The sequence below is a fragment of the Saimiri boliviensis genome, chromosome 7 (genome assembly GCF_048565385.1).
Source record: "Saimiri boliviensis isolate mSaiBol1 chromosome 7, mSaiBol1.pri, whole genome shotgun sequence".
Lineage (NCBI taxonomy): Eukaryota > Metazoa > Chordata > Mammalia > Primates > Cebidae > Saimiri > Saimiri boliviensis.
The window spans coordinates 22,803,849-22,812,244 of NC_133455.1; positions in this window are offsets into that span (position 1 = coordinate 22,803,849).

An 8,396-nucleotide genomic window follows, 5' to 3' on the forward strand; every position below is an offset into this window, starting at 1 on the left:
AAGGGATGTAATACTATTCCACCAAAAGCCATTTGGTTTGTTTCCTCCTTCATTTTTGTTTATAGATGTTTGGAAGACCATGCCATTAGGAAAGTGTAATTTTTGGGCCACATCTGCTCTGTGTTGATGTTGAGATAAATCATCCATCATGATTTTCCACTTTGCTTCAACTCTGCAGCTCCAATTTATAGGGGATCTGGCAGTGTGCTATGCATTTTACAGTTTTAAATCCTATTTAACCCTTAAAAAAAAAAATTGTGGACCAGATGCTGTGGCTCACGCCTGTTATCCTAGCACTTTGGGAAGCCAAAGCAGGCGGATCACTTGAGGTCAGGAGTTTGAGACCAGCCTGGCCAATATGGCGAAACATGGATGCTACTAAAAGTACAAAAATTAGGACTGGGCATGGTGGCTCACACCTGTAATCCAGCACTTTGGGAGGCCAAGGTAGGCAGATCACCTGAGATCAGAAGATTGAGACCAGCCTGGCCAACATGGTGAAACCCTGTCTCTACTAAAAATAGAAAAATTAGCTGGGCCAGACCCGGCTCAGTGGTTCTGCTCACACCTGTAATCCCAACAATTTGGGAAGCAGCAACAGCGGATCACCTGAGGTTGGGAGTTTGAGACCAGTGTGATCAACATGGAGAAATCCCATTTCTACTAAACATACAAAAAAAATTAGCCAAATATGCTGGCGCTTGCCTGTAATCCCAGCTACTAGGGAGACTGAGGCAGGAGAATCACTTGAACCTGGGAGGCAGAGATTTCAGTGAGTCGAGATCACGTCATTGCACTCCAGCCTGGGCAACAAGAGCGAAAGTCCATCTCAAAAGGGAAAAAAAAAATTAGCTGGGCCTTGTGGCAGGTACCTGTAATCCCAGCTACTCAGGAGGCTGAGGCAGGAGAATTTCTTGAACCCTGGAGGCAGAGTTTGCAGTGAGACAAGATTGCGCCACTGCACTCCAGCCTGGGCAACAGAGCGAGACTCCGTCTCAAAAAATAAAAATAAAATAATAAAATTTAAAAATCTAAAATAGCTGAGTGTGATGACTTACGCCTGTAATCCCAGCTACTTAAGAGACTGAGACAGGAGAATCGCTTGAACCTGGGAAGCAGAGGTTGCAGTGAGCCAAGATCTTGCCACTGCACACCAACCTGGGTGACAGAAGACTGTCACCAAAACAAAAAAAAGGGCCAGGTGCGGTGGCTCATGCTTGTAATCCCAGCACTTTGGAAGGCCAGGGCATGGTGGTGGGCAGCTGTAATCCCAGCTACTCAGGAGGCTGAGGCAGGAGAATCGCTTGAACCCAGGAGACAGAGGTTGCAGTGAGTGAGTCAAGATTGTGCCACTGCATTCCAGCCTGGGTAACAGAGGGAGACTCTGTCTTAAAAAAAAAAAAAAAAAAAAAAAGATCAGGCACAGTAGCTCACACCTGTAATCCCAGCACTTTGGAAGGCCAAGGCGCCGGGCAGATCACCTGAGATCAGGAGTTCAAGACCAGCCTAACCAACATTGTGAAACCCCATCTCTACTAAAAATACAAAAATTAGCCAGGAGTGGTGGCCAGCACCTGTAATCCCAGCTACGCAGGAGACTGAGGCAGGAGAATTGCTTGAACCCGGGAGGCAGAGGTTTCAGTGAGCTGAGATAGTGCCATTGCACTCCAGCCTGTGTGACAAGGGTTAAACTCTGTTTCAAAAAAAAAGGAATCTTAGGACGTTTGTCCTTAAGGCTTTTTTCACTTAATGTAATGTTTTTGAGATTCAGTCATATTCATCCGTGTTGTAGCATGTATCAGAACTCAGAACTTCATCTTTTTTTTTTTTTTTTTTTTTTTTTTTTGAGACGGAGTCTTGCTCTGTCACCCAGGCCAGAGTGCAGTGATACGATCTCGGCTCACTGCAACCTCCGCCTCTCAGTTTCAAGCAATTCTTCTGCCTCAGCCCCCTGAGTAGCTGGAATTACCGGTACACACCACCATGCCCAGCTAATTTTTTTTTTTTTTTTTTGGAGAGAGAGTATTGCTCTGTCACCCAGGCTGAGGTGCAGTGGTGCTATCTTGGCTCACTGCAGCCTCCGCCTCCTGGGTTCAAGTGATTCTCCCGCCTCAGCCACCTGAATAGCTGGGACTACAGGCATGTACCACCACACCCGGCTAATTTTTTGTATTTTTAGTAGAGACAGTGTTTCACCATGTTGGCCAGGATGGTCTTGATCTCCTGGCACGCATCTCGGTCTCCCAAAGTGCTGTGATTACAGGTGTGAGCCACCACGCCTGGCCCATGCCCAGCTAATTTTTGTATTTTAGTGGAGATGGGTTTTCACCATGTTGGCCAGGCTGGTCTTGAACTCCTGACCTTAGGTGATCTGCCTGCCTCAGAGTGCAGGGATTACAGGTGTGAGCCACCATGCCCAGCCCTTCATTCTATTTTATAGCTGAATCATATGTCCTTGTATGGACCACATTTTGCTTATCCATCTGTTCATGGACACTTGGGTTGTTTCCATCTTTTGTAAGGAATGCTGCAATGAACATGGTTATACAAGCGGAGTTCCTGCTTTCAGAATGCTTTTAAAAATTCACCCACCTGCTATTTTATCACAAGTCCCGTTGAGATTTATCTCTAAACCACTCTCTGGCTGTTTTATAGTGCTATTTAAGCTTTTTTAACTTGTCTAACTATCTCATAAATAAAAATGCCCATCTTTTTTTTTTTTTCTAAGGGGACATCTTAGAACCCCCTTTACTGAAAAGAGGGAAATCGGTTGGGATGCTGGTGATATTTATTCCCTGTGGTTGTTGAGGCAAATTCTTTGTCCTGAAGTTACTTTTCTACTGAAAGGAAACCTATCATTGCCAGGAGACACTTAGGGATGTTAAGTAATGTTTCCCTTAGAGCAATTTATAAGTGTTATGCTTTTCCCCTTGTACAGAAGACAGATCTAAGAAAAAGTGTTATGCTTTTCCCCTTGTACAGAAGACAGATCTAAGATGTCTAATGCATCTGGGAAAGATTTTCATTCTTAGGAGGCTGCTGGTCGTTTAGAGATGAACTTAAGTGGAGCAGAACATTTATATTTATAAATTGTTCCTCCAATGTGGTTGACTCAACACTCCACGGTATCCACGTCATTCTGCATCTGTTACGTGGCTGACCTAACGATTCACAGCCAATTACCATCCCAGGACTTCCATTTCCTCACATAAAATGAAGATAACCTCTAACATGCCCTCCAGCTCCAAAATTATCTTTTCTGAATATGACTCCATGAGGAAGAGGAGGCCTAGTCCCCTGGGACATATCTCCTGTATGCCCCTAGTTGTTTAAACACCATACATGCCCTTTGAATATTGTTAAAATCAGTATGATCTGGCCAAGCATGGTAGGTCATGCCTTTAATCCCAGCATTTTGGGAGGCCAAGATCGGTGGATCCCTTGACCTCAGGAGTTCAAGACCAGCCTGGGCAATATGGTGAAACCCTATCTCTACCAAAAAAAAATTAGCCAGGTGTGGTGGCAGGCACCTGTATTCCCAGCTTCTTGGGAAGCTGACATGGGATGACCACTTGGCCCAGCAGGTGGAGGTTGCAGTGAGCCATGACTGTGCCATTGCACTCCAGTCTAGGTGATAGAGTCAGACCTTGTCTCGAAAAAACAAACCCAAACAAAATCAGTATGATCTGAATTACATCATATTAATGGGATCTAACCATAGAACCTACCCTCCCTTTGGTTAAATTGATTTTCAAGGTGAATATTTTAATATTTCCATATTAGCTGGGCATAGTACTGCATATCTGTAGTCCCAGGTACTCAGGAGGCAGAGGTGGGAGGATTGTCTGAGCCCAGGAGGTCAAGGCTGCAGTGAGGTTTGATTTCGCCACTGCATTCCAGCCTGGGTGACAGAGAAAGACCCATCTCTAAAGAAAAATAAAAATTGGGCACAGTGGCTCACACCTGTAATCAGTACTTTGTGAGCCCAAGGTAGGAGGATTGCTTGAGCCCAGGAGTTTAAGACCAGCCTGGGCAACATAGCAAGACCCCATCTCTACACACACACAAAATTTTTTTTAATTAGCTTGGTGTGTTGGTGCATGCCTGTAATCCCAGCTACTTGGGAGGCTGAGGTGGAAGGATCACTTAAGCCTGGGAAGTTGAGGCTACACTGAGGTATGATTGTGCCACTGCACTCCAGCCTGGGCAACAGAGGGAGACCCTGCCTCAAAAATAAAAATAAGGGCCGGGCGCAGTGGCTCAAGCCTGTAATCCCAGCACTTTGGGAGGCCGAGGCGGGTGGATCACGAGGTCAAGAGATCGAGACCATCCTGGTCAACATGGTGAAACCCCGTCTCTACTAAAAATACAAAAAGTTAGCTGGGCATGGTGGTGTGTGCCTGTAATCCCAGCTACTCAGGAGGCTGAGGCAGATGAATTGCCTGAACCCAGGAGGCGGAGGTTGCGGTGAGCCGAGATCGCGCCATTGCACTCCAACCTGGGTAACAAGAGTGAAACTCCGTCTCAAAAAAATAAAAATAAAAATTTCCAAAGGAGGTAGGTTCTCCTTTGCCTCGAAATTTTTCTCTATAATCATTTTTGCTTCATACATTCTTTGTGTGAGGTTATCAGTATTGCAGGAATGTTTTAGCTCTATTTCTTTATGGGAATTATCAGTTTTTCTTCTACCATTTAGCCAGTGACATATTCTCCTTCATTCCCATCAGTATATAAACATGATATTTCTCCCATCTGAAAACAAAAATCCTCTTTTACCCACTTGCTACCACTCATGTCCTCCTTCCCTTTACAGCAAGGTTTCTTAACCTTGACACTTCAACATTTTGGACTGGCTACTTAAATATAGGAATTTAATTTTTTTTTTCTTTTTTTTTACAGTCTCCCTCTGTAACCCAGGCTGGAGTGCCATGGAGTGATCTTGGTTCACCGAAATTTCCACCTCCCAGGTTCAAGTGATTCTTTTGCCTCAGCTTCCCAAGTAGCTGGGATTATAGGTGTGAGCCACTGTGCCTGGCATGAATGTAAATTTCTGTTCCACTTTGCTGTGGGGGCTGTTCTGTACATTACAGAATGTTTAGCAGCATCCCTAGTATCTATCTACCCAATACCAGAAGCAACCCACACCCCACCTCATATGTCTCCAGATATTGCCAAATGTCCCCTAGGAACACAGTCATCACCCCGCCTCCACCACAGGCTGAGAACTATTTCTCTGCAGCAAAACTCCTCAAAAGAATTATCAGCTGGGCAAGGTGCCTCATGCCTGTAATCCCAACACTGTGGGAGGCCAAAGCAGGTGGATCACCTGAGGTCAGGCATTCAAGACCAGCCTGGCTAACATGGTAAAACCCCTTTTGACTAAAAATACAAAAATTAGCGGGGCACAGTGGCGTATGCCTATAATCCCAGCTACTGGGGAGGCTGAGGCGGGAGAATCGCTTGCACCCAGGAGGCGGAGGTTTCAGTGAGCCGAGATCAAGCCATTGCACTCCAGCCTGGGCAACAGAGCAAGACATCTTTAAAAAGGCCAGGTGCGGTGGCTCATGCCTGTAATCTCAAATTTTAGGAGGCTGAGGCAGGCAGATCATGAGGTCAGCACATCGAGACCATCCTGGTTAATACGGTGAAACCCTGTCTCTACTAAAAATACAAAAAAATTAGCTGAGTGTGGTGGCATGCACCTGTAGTCCCAGCTACTAGGGAGGCTGAGAAAGGATAATCACTTGAACCCGGGAGGCAGAGGTTGCAGTGAGCCGAGATCACACCGTTGCACTCCAGGTCCAGCCTGGGTGACAGAGTGAGACTCTGTCTCAAAAAAAAAAAATAAAATAAAATAAAAAATTATCTATCTGCACTGTCTCACATTTGTCTCCTCCCACCTTCTCTTTACCGAAGTGCCACTGAAAATGTTCTTGTCAGGATCCTCAGTGACTTCCATGTTGCTAAATGCTATGGCTATTTCTCCATAAGAAGATGAATTTCTGTTTGTTTTGTTTACTGCTAAATCTCCATGGTCTAGAACAATTTGTGGCACACAGTAGGTGCAAAATAGACATGTTAAATGAATGTACAGTGAAGCTGGAAGGAGAGGAAGGGGGAGAGAAGAGTCTAATTAACAATGAATATTCCATAATCATGATTTATTATGTTTATATAGTGCTCATTATTTATAAACCATTTTATATATAATATGTCAAATTCAGATGGAGTCTTGCTCTGTCACTCAGGCTGGAATGGTGCTATCTTGGCTCACTTAAGGTAAGCCAAGTGAGCCTTGGTAGGCTGATCACTTAAGGTCAGGAGTTCAAGACCAGCCTGGCCAACATGATGAAACCCCATCTCTACTAAAAATACAAAAATTAGCTGGGCGTGGTGGTGGGTGCCTATAATTCCAGCTACTCAGGAGCCTGAGGTGGGAGGGTTGCTTGAACCTGGGAGGAGGAGATTGCAGTGAGCCAAGATAGCACCACTGCACTCCAGCCTGAGTGACAGAGCAAGACTCCATCTGAAAAAAAAAAAAAAAAAAAAAAAAAAATCAATTTATTTGTTGCAAAATCGACCAAAGTAGAAGTATGATTTATGTAAAATCAACTTTCCCCATTTTATGCATACAAGTCAAAGATTTTTAGCTGCCAATTTACAGAGTAATGCATTGATCATTACAATCCAGTTTTCAAACACTTCCATCACCTCCAAAAAGTCCCCTCCTATCCAATTGTGGACCCTCCCATTTCCATCCTTTACCCTGAGCAACGACTGATCTACTTTGTGTCTCTGTCAGTTTGTCTTTTCCGGAAAGTTCATACAAATAGAGTCAGATTATGTAGAGTTTTCTAGTCTGGCTTCTTTCGCCTGGCATAATTTTATTTTTAGCATATATCTGAGATTCATTCATGTTGTTTCAGTTTTTTTTTTAATGGTGTTACATTGTATGGATATGCCACATTTTGTTTATCTGTTCATCAATGAACATTTGAATTGTTTCCATTTTTGTGAACATAGATATGGTTTTAATTCTGAAACATTTCAAATGTAAAAGTGTAATAGCAGACTTTTGTATAGTGCTGCAAGGGAGCCAGAGATCACCTCCAACCCCTCTTTTAGCTCTTAGTGGGTTCTTGAGCTGGATCTAGAAACAAACTGACGCCAGAAAGATTAACAAGAGAAAAGTGTACAAATTTTGTTCGTTTCACATGTGGGGGTGGGGAGGAAGTGTGGGGGGTGCTACACAAGAATCTGAAGTCTGAAGAAGTGGCCGAATGCGGGCGCGGTGGCAATCCCAGCACTTCGGGAGGTTGAGGTGGACCGATCACCTCAGGTCAGCCCACTGCTTCTTCCACGGAGGAATTCCAGACCCTAAATTAGTTTAATACCAGTCTGGCCAACATGGTGAAACCCCATCTCTACTAAAAATGCAAAATTAGCCAGGCTTGGTGGCACATGCCTGTAATCTGAGCTACTCAGGAGGCTGAGGCAAGAGAATCTCTTGAACTTGAACCCGGGAGGCGAAAATTGCAGTGAGCCAAGATCGCGTCACTACTCTCCAGCCTGGATGATTGAGCGAGACTCCATCTTAAAAAAAAAAAAAAAAAGTTTGGCGAGGCACGGTGGCTCACCCTGTAATCCCAGCACTTTGGGAGGCTGAGGCGGGTGGATCACCTGAGGTAGGGAGTTGGAGACCAGCCTGACTAACATGGAGAAACCTCTTCTCTACTAAAAATACAAAATTAGCTGGGCGTGGGGGCGCATGCCTGTAATCCCAGCTACTAGGGAGGCTGAAGCAGGGGAATCGCTTGAACCCGGGAGGCAGAGGTTGCGTTGAGCCAAGATTGGACCATTGCATTCTAGCCTGGGCAACAAGAGCGAACCTCTTGTCTCCAAATAAAAAAAAAAAAAAAAAAAAAAAAAAAGTTAAAAAAATGATGCAGCCGGGCGCGGTGGCTCACGCCTGTAATCCCAGCACTTTGGGAGGCCGAGGTGGGCGGATCACGAGGTCAGAAGATAGAGACCATCCTGGCCAACATGGTGAAACCCCATCTCTACTAAAAAAAATACAAGAATCAGCTGGGCGTGGTGGCGCGCTCCTGTAGTCCCAGCTACTCAGGAGGCTGAGGCAGGAAAACTGCTTGAACCCAGGAGGCAGAGGTTGCCATGAGCCGAGATTGCGCCACTGCACTCCAGCCTGGTGCCTGGTGACAGAGCGAGACTCTGTCTCGAAAAAAAAAAAAAAAAAGATGCCCACCAAAAGCAAATTGAAGGTTACATCCAGGAAACCAGAGTAGGAAACGAGATGGGAAAAGGATCTACAGAGCTTCGACTGTGACAAAATTTAAGAACTGAAAAAGTTGACTGGTGAAGATACACTGTGATTTTTT